The sequence below is a fragment of the Ovis aries genome, chromosome 15 (genome assembly GCF_016772045.2).
Source record: "Ovis aries strain OAR_USU_Benz2616 breed Rambouillet chromosome 15, ARS-UI_Ramb_v3.0, whole genome shotgun sequence".
In the NCBI taxonomy this organism is placed as follows: domain Eukaryota; kingdom Metazoa; phylum Chordata; class Mammalia; order Artiodactyla; family Bovidae; genus Ovis; species Ovis aries.
In genome coordinates this window covers 74,248,957-74,261,475 of record NC_056068.1, presented here as the reverse complement: position 1 = coordinate 74,261,475, position 12,519 = coordinate 74,248,957, and positions in this window count along the sequence as shown.

The window sequence follows — 12,519 nt, the reverse complement described above, 5'->3', positions numbered from 1 at the left end:
TGACATTTGAAGGTGTTAGTCGCTCAGTCGTGTCTGACTCTTTGCAATCCCAAGGACTGTAGCCCGCCAGGCTCCTCTATCGATGGAATTCTCCAGGCAAGAATGCTGGAGTGGGTTGCCATGCCCGTCTCCAGGGAATCTTCCTGACCCAGGGGTCGAATCTGGGTCTCCTGCATTGCAGGTGGATTCTTTACCCTCTGCGCCAGGACGTATGCGCATTGACATTTTGCCAGATGGATTTTTGTCGGGGAATGGGGACAGTCCTGTGCCTTGTGAGATGTTTAGCAGCATTCTTATTCTTTACAGAGTAGCCACTCCCCTTCTCCCAACAGTGACCACCAAAAATGTCCCCGGACATTGCCAAGTGTCTCCTGAAAGGCAAAATTACTCCCAGGTGGGAACCACTGAATTGGAGAGGCACACAAATAACACATAACACACACACACATATGCACACACGCAAACACGCACCCCTAACAATACATCTAACACAAGGTTCACCTTAAACAGCTTCTAAATCCCAGGATTTGCCATCAGGACACCACCTAACCAGAGCTAGCACTATTTTGTTGCCGGGCACTGTGGTGCAGAGCTACCTGACTCATTCCTTACATTAACCATCTTCACCCCATATTACAGATGAGAAAACTGATGCTTAAAAGAAGTGGAGCAACTCGCCACAGCTGTTAGTAGAGTAGCTGAGATGTGAACCCAAGCCGTCTGACTCCGGACATGGCCCTGTTAACCATACACACTCCGAAACAACAGTGTGTTGGCCCAGCCTGCACCCTCAGGTTGTCAAGGAGCTGTGACCAGATCACGACAGGGAAGCACAGGGCAAACTAGAGGGAGAGATGAGCGACTTCAAGGTCAGTGTTTCCCATTCCTGCGCTGGGCCAGCAGTGACAGAGCCATGCAAGAAATCTGGGACTGATTTTTCTCTCACTTCCTGGGCTCATTTAAAAGACATTATTTCAAGGCCAATAAAAAATCCATGGTGGATGAGAATGCAAAATCACATACTTTCTTAGGGTAAAACTATAGAGACTTCCAAGGAAGTCTGCAGTTACCGCTATCTTTAGAGAAGCTCTGATTAATAACAATGACAACAATACAAATAGCAGCTAGTATTCCCCAGATGCTTCCAATGCAATGACTGCTGTTCTAAGCACTTTGCTTGTGTTAATTCATTTAACTTTACAAAGGCCCATTAAATATGTGCGGTTTTTAAACATCAATTATATCCTAAAAAAACAATTTAAACAAAAAAAGAAAATGAGGGCACTGTGAACAGATACACTTGTCATTACTGAGGAATCCTATTTATTTAACTATAAATATCACTTTTCTTTTTTAAAAATAAAGCCCTGTGGGTTTGATTAAGGCAATTAAGGGCTGAGCGAGGGAAGTGACTTTGCTGCCATTTCCTGCTGTGATACCCACAGAGAGGGTGCCAGCTCGCCCACGATGGGTACCTCTCGGCCTCTGAGGTCAGCGGATAGAGCTCCTGAGGGGCAGGTCGCTGTGGATGGAAGGCACGGTGAGATGCCCAGAGCGGAGCCAAGGGCAGCAGCAGCAGCGGGTAGGGGTGTGGGCAAAGGGGAAGCTTTCTGGCCAGAATGTGCGAGGTGGGACCCCCAGGAGAGCAGAGAGAATCTGGTCCTTGATTCCTGAAAACTGGTGACTTTTCTTCAGGGCAGGTAGAAACCGGGTGGGAGACAGACGCAGGCAGGGATGGAGGCGGTGCACACTGATGGAGCTAGAAAGCTGGTGGAGCAAAGGCAGGAAAACAACAAAGGAGGAGCCAGGACCCTGCTCTGCTTCCTCCCCAGGCACAGCCAGCACTCTGATGCTCCTCAAACTATGGTCTGTGGACTACCCACGCCAGTGCCCCCTGGGGAGTTCACTGGAAAACATGCATTTCCCATGTTAATTTAAACGACAGACTATTTATTTATTAAAATAAGAAATCTAGCAGAGTCACGGGCTTGTATTTCTGTCCCATTATATAAGGGGGAGAAGAAAGTCCAACAGTCCTGTCCTGATTTGACAGAGCATCTTACAAGCATTTATACTCTTTATGAATACAGAAATGTCCATTGCAGCATTATCATCAGGAGAATGGTTGTACCAAATTACAGGTTTCTCTTTGAAGATTATTTTCACAGGACATGGGGAAAAAAGCTCTGAAGTCTCAGGAGTTTTCTTTGTTTTTAATCCTTCTGTTTGAATTATACTTCTGCAGAAAGATTTATGTCAACAGGAGACAGAATACACTGGTGGTAGGTTCACAAATATTGACACATTCAGATTATCTATTGTGATGTGATAAAGAGTCCCAAATCTCAGTGGCCTGAAACGGTACTTTGTAATTATCTCTCATGTCTCAGCAGTTGATTGGACTCAGATGAGCAGATCTCACTTAGGGTCTTTCAGACAGTTGCCTTCATTCAGATCGTGGCCGGGGCTGCTGTCATCCAAAGGCTCAACTGAGCTGGACATCCCACAGGGCTCACTCATCACAGCCTGTGTGGGCTGTGGGCTGGGAGCTCAGCTAGGCTGTTGACTGGAGCTCCTATACGAGGCTTTTCCATGCACTTGGCCTTCCCAGCATGTGGAAGAGGGGCTCGTAGAGGGAGCATCTCCAGTGAGCATTCCAAGAGGCCCAGGCAGAAGCTGGGAGGTTTCCTATGACTTAGTCTTAGAAGGCTCAGAGCATCACTTCTGTGGATTCTGTTGTCTAGAAAATCACCAAGATCAGCCCACATCAAAGGTGAGGGAAGCAGCTTCTCCATCTCCATACAAGGAAGCAAGGAGTTACAGAGAGGGAAGAAATTGATGGTCCTCTTTGGAGATCATCACTCACATCCACCAGCTGCCTTAGTACACAGAAACCAAGATTGATATTTGCAAGAATGATCTTAATTTTACATTGTATCAAGTGAGATTATTTACAAAAGAAAGAGATGCCATTCTCATCGGACTTACAGAAAAGAGTGAACGTCGCCTTCATTCATTCCTGAGATATAATTTTATAAGCAATCAATAAATAACTATCCATTCTGTGAGCAGAAGAGGATGATGGATTTTCTTTATGAGCAGTGACGGAAGGTAGAGATCTCATTCATCTTTAACACAGAGAGATACCAGTGACCCTGGATCAGCCTCCCTGGTAGAAATGGGGCCCAGAAATTCACATTTCGTTATTTTCATTTGTGGTGTTTTACTCACAGCATCAATTCCTCACCTAATTAGGATCCCTTCCAGGCCTATTGATTAACATAAAGTGTCATGGTAACATTGATGATAATAAACATCTTGTTTGTTTAGCACTTAGCCACCTTCAAAGTACTTTTCACTGATGAATCGATTTTGTTTCACAATAATTCCCTAAACCCCCTCTGGGGTTTTACCTCTGTGATACCTGGCTTTGCCTACAGAGCTCCTCAAATTCACCAACTTGACTTTGCCTCGGAGATTTCTTTTCCAATATGGCATGAAGTCTTCTCCAAAACACCTCCCCACGTCCTCCTACTCCACCTCCACCTGGAAGTCCACCATGATTTGAATGAGGGGAAAGGAGAGTATTCTTTGAGAGGGCCCCTTAGGCCCTTCACCCATCAGCCAAGAAGCAAATCTGTGAATGGTTTGTGGGGTCAGCAGAGAGCCTGAGGGGAACACGGGATGCGGAGTCACAAGGTCTGGAGGCTCAGCCCACCTCAGTTACAAAGTCTGGTGACTCGAATGAGTCCCTTCCCTTCTCTGGCCCTTGGTGTCCCCAACTGTGAAATGAGGGCGTCAACCAACCTCAGGGGCTTCATGGGCACCTTTGAGCCACTTGGAAGCTCCTCAGAGGTGCTGATGTGTGCTGTGGGGATGGGGGACCCACACGATTCTTCTCTCTGCTCCTTTGTCATCCAGAGTATCCTGTGTTTTGTTTACAAGTTCAATTTCTACCTAAAACTTCATGCACGGAAATATTTTTCTTTTTAGAACGTATTCATTTGGGGCTGTGCTGGGCATTTGTGGCTGCATGCGGGCTTTCTCTAGCGGCAGGAAGCAAGGGCTGCCCCCTGGGCAGGAAGCAAGGGCTGCCCCCTGGCTGTGGGATGCAGGCTCCTCACTGTGGTGGCTTCTCCGGTTGAGGAACACGGGCTCTGAAGTGCAGGCCAAGTGGCTGCGGCGAGGGGCTCAGCTGCCCTGAGGCATGTGGAATCTTCCTGGAGTAGGGATCGAACTCACGTCCCCTGCATTGGCAGGTAGATTTTCAACCAGTGGGTAAATCCAAGAAATGATTTTCAGTAACAACAATAAGCAGTGCTTCTCCTCCACCATATGACCTCTAGTTTTCCTTTTGGCCCTAGCCTCTCAGCATGAGAGTCATAATTTCCAACAGTCTTATGCTAGGAACCAGGCTTGGGGCCAAGCACTTCCTACCCATTATATTACTTAATTCTCTCCATGTATAGATGTCAAAAACGGTGACTCACCAAGCAAGATATGGCTCTAGGGGTAAAGTACCCCCTCTCTTACCAATGCAGGAGACGCAAGAGACACAAGAGACACAAATTCGATCCCTGGTTCGGGCAGCTCTCCCTGGAGGAGGAAATGGTAACCCACTCCAGTATTCTTGCCTGGAGAATCCCATGGACAGAGGAGCCTGGTGACAGGGTCGCAAAGAGTCGGACAGAACTGAAGCGATTTAGCACACACAGGATAAAGTGCTTTGCCATTGCCCACTCAGCTGGTTCCCTGGTGGGACCCAGAATCACTCCGGTAGCTGCTGCCACCCTCTGACTTGACCGCTATGCAGTACTACCTTCCAGCCTGACCACTGGTCCAGATCACCACAGAGGACTGTCTGGCCACAGCTCCTCCCGCAGGAGTGAAGACCTGGGGGGCGGGGGCAGTCCATTTCCTCCTGTCTCCTCTAGGTGGCAGCATCCTCCCATCGGTGGACAGCGCAGACACGTCCTCTGGTCTGGAAGCTTCCTTTCCCCTGGAAGCTTGTTCTCACACTACGAAAACCAGGACTGCTCTATCCATCTAAAAGTGCTGGTTAAAAATGGGAAATTTTAGACAACAATGCATAAAGAATTCCTGGGAGGTGAATATTGTTCTGTTTTTTGATCTGGGTGCTAGATAGAACGGATGTGTTCATTTTGCAAAATGAGCTAAATTGTAATCTGTGCACTTCTTGCCCATAGGTTCAGTTCAGTTCAGTCGCTCAGTCACATCCAACTCTTTGTGACCCCATGGACTGCAGCATGCCAGACTTCCCTGTCCATCAACAACTCCCGGAGTTCACCCAAACTCATGTCCCTTGAGTCGACGATGCCATCCAACCATCTCATCCTCTGTCGTCCCTTTCTCCTCCCACCTTCAACCTTTCCCAGCATCAGGGTCTTTTCCAATGAGTTGGTTCTTTGCATCAGGCGGCCAAAGTATTGGAGTTTCTTCAGCTTCAGCATCAGTCTTTCCAATGAATATTCAGGACTGATTTCCTCTAGGATTGACTGGTTGGATCTCCTTGCTGTCCAACGGATTCTCAAGGGTCTTCTCCAGCACCACAGTTCAAAAGCATCAATTCGTCGGTGCTCAGCTTTCTTTATAGTTCAATGTCACATCCATACATGACCACAGGAAAAACCGTAGCCTTGACTAGACGGACCTTTGTTGGTAAAATCGCATCTCTGTTTTTTAATATGCTGTCTAGGTTGGTCATAGCTTTTCTTCTAAGGGGCAAGCGTCTTTTAATTTCATGGTTGCAGTCACCATCTGCAGTGATTTTGGATCTATAGTGATTTGATCACTACTAACATAGCTAGCATCACTTCATGGGAAATAGATGGGGAAACAGTGGAAACAGTGTCAGACTATTTTTGGGGGCTCCAAACTCACGGCAGATGGTGACTGCAGCCATGAAATTAAAAGACGCTTACTCCTTGGAAAGAAAGTTATGACCAACCTAGAGAGAATATTGAAAAGCAGAGATATTACTTTGCCAACAAAGGTCTGTCTAGTCAAGGCTGTGGTTTTTCCAGTGGTCATGTATGGATATGAGAGTTGGACTGTAAAGAAAGCTGAGCACCGAAGAATTGATGCTTTTGAACTGTGGTGTTGGAGAAGACTCTTGAGAGTCCCTTGGACTGCAAAGAGATCCAACCAGTCCATTCTGAAGGAGATCAGCCCTGGGTGTTCTTTGGAAGGAGTGATGCTAAAGCTGAAACTCCAGTACTTTGGCCACTTCATGCGAAGAGTTGACTCACTGGAAAAGACTCTGATGCTGAGAGGGATTGGGGGCAGGAGGAGAAGGGGACAACAGAGGATGAGATGGCCGGATGGCATCACCGACTCGATGGACGTGAGTCTGAGTGAACTCCGGGAGTTGGTGATGGACAGGGAGGCCTGGCGTGCTGCGATTCTTGGGGCCGCAAAGAGTCGGACACAACGGAGTGACTGAACTGAACTGAACATAGCTAGTGGAGGTGATGGAATTCCAGTTGAGCTGTTTCAAATCCTAAAAGATGATGCTGTGAAAGTGCTACACTCAATATGCCAGCAAATCTGGAAAACTCAGCAGTGGCTACAGGACTGGAAAAGGTCAGTTTTCATTCCAAGCCCTTAGGTTATACTTCAATAAAAAGTTTAAAATGACACACACTCCTTAAGGATTCTGTTTCAATGTAAATCATAGTTTTCATTATTTTCCCCATATTTTACTGATTAGAGCTTTGTGCCATCTTTCTTAAAGTTTCTGAAATGTGTTAGTACAGATAAAATGCTCAGACTCCTGCCTGACATGCAGGAAGTAGTTCATAAACGTTAACACTGTTTCCTTTTGTATATACCACGATGCATCACCTGTGACATCCAGTCTCACTTTCTTCACAGCAGAAGAAGAGGTTAAACACACTTGCCTAACAATTTGATGGCAGAATCCTAGAATTTTATAATTTCCCTCAGCCCTTTGCACGTAATTTGCTAGTACTTATTTTAATGGAAGCCCTGAAAGCAACTTACCTTTATGGGTCTTTCCAAAGTACTCACTTCCGTTTTTATAGAACTAACTCTCTTCATGCTTCTATCTCATTGTTATTTAGTCGCTAAGTCATTTCCAACTCTTTGCAGCCCCATGGACTGTAGCCGTCAGGCTCTTCTGTCCATGGGATTTTCCAGGCAAGAATACTGGAGTGGGCTGCCATTTCCTTCTCCAGGGGATCTTCCAGACCCAGGGATTGAACCCGCATCTCCTGTGTCTCCTGCCTTGGCAGGCAGATTCTTTACCAGTGAGCCACCCAGAAAGCTCCTCTATCTCATTAGTTGACATATGTTATATATATATATGTATGAAGAGCAACTGGCATGAAAAGATTTGGAGATGAACACAGCAATTGGACTGCAGACACTGAACTAGTCTGGGAAGTCGGTTCTGTGGAGGCTGGATCAGGAAGCTATTACCATTTTAAGTGCTGAGGTCCCCAGGATTGACTCTTATAGGATTCTAATGGCTACTGCACTCACCAGGCATTACTGAAAGTTCTTGGTGAGGATGTCTGAGGGAGGCAGGAGTAATGATCGAAACCAATCAGATGGCTTCTGTGCACCAGGCTCTGCGCTGGGTGCTTTCCGTACCCTCCTAGCAACCCTGTGAGGCACAGAATATCATTGACACTAGAATCTCTGGATGTGTAGCAAACACTCCAAAGGCAGCGGCTTAAAAGGGCTCCAAATCTCCCTTCAGCTCTTGCTCTGCGGGCCGGCACTTTGACTGGGCTCGGTTGGGTGCTTCTTCTAGGGTTAGGTGAGCCCCGTCACGTATCTGCGGCGGGCGGCCAGTCAGCTGCACAGCTCAGCTTCTGGGTGCGCTGTGGTCGTGCAGACACCTGGGCCACTTGGTCTTTCATCCTCCAACAGGTCAGCCTGGGCTTCTTCACATGCTGGCTGGTCAGGATCCCACGACAAAGAGCAGAAGCATGCAAGGTCTCCTTAGGCCTAGGCTCAGAATCGGCACACGTTTCCACCAGTCGGTCAGCCAAATTAAGTCACAAGGCCAGCCCAGATGAAGAAGTGAAGCAAGAGACGTCCAGTTTTTGGAAAGCCATATTATTGCAAAGAATGATGAGCACAGGAAAGGGAATAATTGCAGCCACCTTTGCAAATATACCACACTCATTATATAAATGAAAAAAAGTAAAACTCAAGCAAGCTAAGCTGACTCGTCTATCCAGGGTCTTTCAGCTCATAAGCAACCAAAATAGAATAATACATACCTGTGTGACTTCAATAGCTACCCTTTCACTAAGAAAAGCTGCTTTATTGAGAAATTAAAGGGTCTAGAGCAAATAGAATCATTTTAATTCTTAATATTCATTAAGTACTCTCTATTATTTATACAGCACTATGCTTTAGATCCTCACAACATCTTCATGAAGTGGAGATGACTGTGCCCATTCTACAGATATGGAAATCAAGGCTCAGAAAGCTTGAAGTTTTAAAAACTATCTGCCATTGGACCGTTGCTGTCTAGTGTCCATAAAGACAAAGGAATAGAACCTATTTTTTCTGATTTGAGGTCCACTATTTTTCAGTCATGCTAAAGATTCCTCTGGGGTTCTGGGGTCCATAAACTTCCAGAAGGTGTCACATGGTCTTTGAACAATTGCATTCAAGCACTTTTCTGAAGAACGAAGTAGCTTTTGTTCAATTCTGAACGGGATCTATGTCCCCCACACAAGGTAAAGCACCACGTATCTGTGTAAGTGTTTATCTTCCTCCCAACCAGGCAGGAAAAACCCTCTAGACAAAGCCCTGTAATCTTCATATATTCCAGAAGCCTAGGGAGAAAGGAAGCCGTCAGGCCAGCTTCCTGAGAAATAGCATGGAGCTGAGGAGCTCCACCTCTGAGAATTGGAATCATGCTGCTTCATCTTCTGCTGAGATAGAATCAGAGGTTTAAAAGAGCACAGGGGTGTTGAAGGTGACCTTCCAGGGCACGTGGCATCAGTTCAGTTCAGTTCAGTTGCTCAGTCGTGTCCGACTCTTTGCGACCCCATGGAGTGCAGCATGCCAGGCCACCCTGTCCATCACCAACTCCCAGAACTTGCTCAAACTCATGTCCATTGAGTCAGTGATGCCATCCAACTGTCTCATCCTCTGTCATCCCCTTTTGCTGACTTGGATTTCTGTTTCAGGGGCCCCCATACCCAGCCCCTTTCTCCTTCCTGCCTTATGACCTGGCCCCAGAATTGCTCCGAGCCAGCAGCATGAGTCTTAGGAGTGGGCCTCCTGCGGATGGGCCTCACCTCCTGGCCCCTCTGCCCCTGTCTAGCCTCTGGGATATGTATGCATCACTGAGCTGGGGACCCAGGATCCCCACTCTCTCATCAGCTTCCTCCTGCACGTCCTGCCTTCTGTGGGGCCCAGGGCTTAGGGAACCTCCAGTTAGCAGTGGTCCAGCTTGGAGAACCACAAGGTCACCCAATGAGTGTGCTAACAGTGCAGAACTGAAAATTGGGGGGTGGCAGAGAGGGAAAATGAAAGTGCCCCCATACCCATCCTCTCCTTATGGGACTGACGGTGCCAGCCCATCCCATGATTATACATGTCATGACGGAAGCTTGGCCCCCCTCTCCTGCATGCCCGCTGTGGCCCCCTCTCCAATCCACCAGCGTCCACTTTGTCCTCCTCCAATCTGTTTGCAATAGGGCAACCAGAGGAGCTTTCTTCAAGCATAGGTCGGGCTACATCCTGCTGCCCCTGCCTGAGAACACCAAACACCCCTCCGTCGTGGCCCACAAGCCCGGTACCCCAGCCCCCGTCTCTCCCTTCAGTCTCACCTCGCACAGAGCTTGGGCCAGTTGTGTGCTGGAACCGCTCTTACTGGTGGATGCTCGGGAATTTGTTGGCAGCTGGAAACCGACCATGATAGGAGTATTTACACCAGAGAAATCAACTCCCCCATCCTCCAGAGTCGGTTGACCAGCGCACTGCTGACCCTCGCCCAGCATGCAGCTCCATCACAGGGGCCTTGCGTGCACTCTTTCTCTGCCCTGAACACTTTTCTTCCTTCTTTGCTGCATTAGCTTTAGTCTTTCAGATCACTGCTTCTCTATGCTTAATTGCTCAGTCGTGCCCAACTCTTTGCAACCCAAGGACTGTAGCCCACCAGGCTCCTCTGTCCATGGGGATTCTGCAGGCAAGAATACTAGAGTGGGTTGCCATGCCCTCCTCTAAGGGACCTTCCCAACTCAGGGATCGAACCCAGGGCTCCCGCATCGTAGGCGGATTCTTTACCGTCTGAGCCACCAGGGAAGCCCACTGTTTCCTCTGGGAATCCGTCATTGGTATCTCAGAATAAGTCAGATCTAGACCTTGAACCTTTCCTTCTTAGCTTGTATCACAGTTGTCATTTCACATGTACTTGTGTGAGAAATGATTACTGTCTGTCTTCCCTGGGGGAATGTAAACTCCATGGTGAGAGGGACCATGCCAAAATTAGGTTTTTGCCCCCTAACTTTGCTCTTTCATGGGCTTCCCAGGTGGTCCTAGTGGTAAAGAATCTGCCTGCCAAGGCAGGAGACGCAAGAGACACAGGTTTAATACCTGGGCTAGGAAGATACCCTGAATCTTCAAGCTGGCTTGAAACTCAACATTTAAAAAACTAACATCATGACATCTGGTCCCATCACTTCATGGCAAATAGAAGGGGAAAAAGCATGAACGGTGACAGGTTTTATTTCCTTGGGCTCCAAAATCACTCTGGACAGTGACTGCAGCCACGAAATTAAAAGACGCTTGGTCCTTGGAAGGAAAGCATTGACAAACCTAGACAACATGTTAAAAAGCAGAGACATCATTTTGTCGACAAAGGTCCATCTAGTCAAAGCTATGGTTTTTCCAGTAGTCATGTAAGGATGTGAGAGTTGGTCCATAAAGAAGGCTGAGTGCCAAAAAATTGAATACTTTTGAATTATGGTGCTGGTTAAGACTCTTGAGAGTTCTTTGGACTGTAAGGAAATCAAACCAGTCAATCCTTAAGGAAATCAACTCTGAATATTCATTGGAAGGACTGATGCTAAAACTGAGCTCCAATACTTTGACCACTTGATGCGAAGAGCCAATTTATTGGGAAAAAAAAAAAAAAAACCAACCCTGATGCTGGAAAAGCTTGAAGGCAAAAGGAGAACGGGGTGGCAGAGGATGAGATGGTTAAATTGCATCACCAACTCAACAGACATGAGTTTGAGTAAACTCTGGGAGATAGTGAAGGCCAGCAAAGCCTGGTGTGCTGCAGTTTATGGGGTCGCAAAGAGCTGGACACAGCTTAGCAACTAAACAGCGAAAATAACTCCTTCACTGAGTACAGTGCCTGGCAGTGTGGTAGAAACTCGAAAACATTCTCGAGAGAATGAAAGCACTAGAGAGGAAGTCCTAAGCTCTGGCTCCTGGGGCCAAGACTACTTTTGTTTCTGCTTCTCCTCTGTACTTCCCGATCTCCTTTGTCATGTTATAAGATGACATGCTATCAAATTCTGACTGATCATCGGGGTGACAGGTAGGTACTGTTTTCATCCATGGCCTTGGAAATGTCACAGACGGTCCTCAATCCCCTCTCTTCCCTCTATCTCCATGGCTGAAAGCAAAGGAGTCTCAAGACAGAAAAAGCCCAGATTCCTGATTAGAGATGAGCTGCCCACCCAGGTTCTCTGGCCTTCCTTGAACTGTGATAGAAGCAAGATATACTTTGATTGAGTTAATCTCAGAGGTTTGAAGTTACTTGTTACTGCAGCAAAACCTAATCTACCCTGATGGAAAACACCTTCCCCTCTCTGCCATTAACTCCTTCCACCCCGCAACCAGCCACAATCTCTCCAGCCTCCAGGCTTCCTCTTAGTAAAATGAAGGAATTCCACACAGTGATCTCTGAAATCCTTCTGATGCTAAAATTCAGTTGTTCTGCTTATAAGTTTCCTCCCTCCTGCCCAGCACTATAGGCAGACATCATAAATGTTTACTAAATAAGAGTACCTCCTATATTTGAAATCCTTCCCCCAAGTTAAAAGCATTTTAATATCTTAAAAATTCAAAGCAATTACTCAGAATACTTAACAAAATTCAACATCCAACAAGTAAAATGTACATCAAAATAACAATGGCATTTCATCAAGAGGCTGGGGAATCTTCAGGGATCTCCTCAGCCCTCCAGAAGTGCCCCCCGCCCACCACCACCGCTTCCAAACCCGAACATCTTGCTCTGTCTGCCCTTGGCATTCTGGTGGTCCCAGCATTCCAATTATTTGCAAACCTCATCCTCAGGCTGTCTTAGTGTTCCACTCTGTCAACTGCCTTTCTCAATAGTGATGATCTCATTTTTCAAAGGATCCCACTAATGCCTTTTCTTAGAGAGTTGTCGTTAAAGGCTGCTGCCTGGGTATCAGTAACCAAGAAGCAAAAGTCACATCTTTGATGAGATGTAGCCAAGGTGACCCAGGGCCCTAATGACTTAACTGGGTCTCA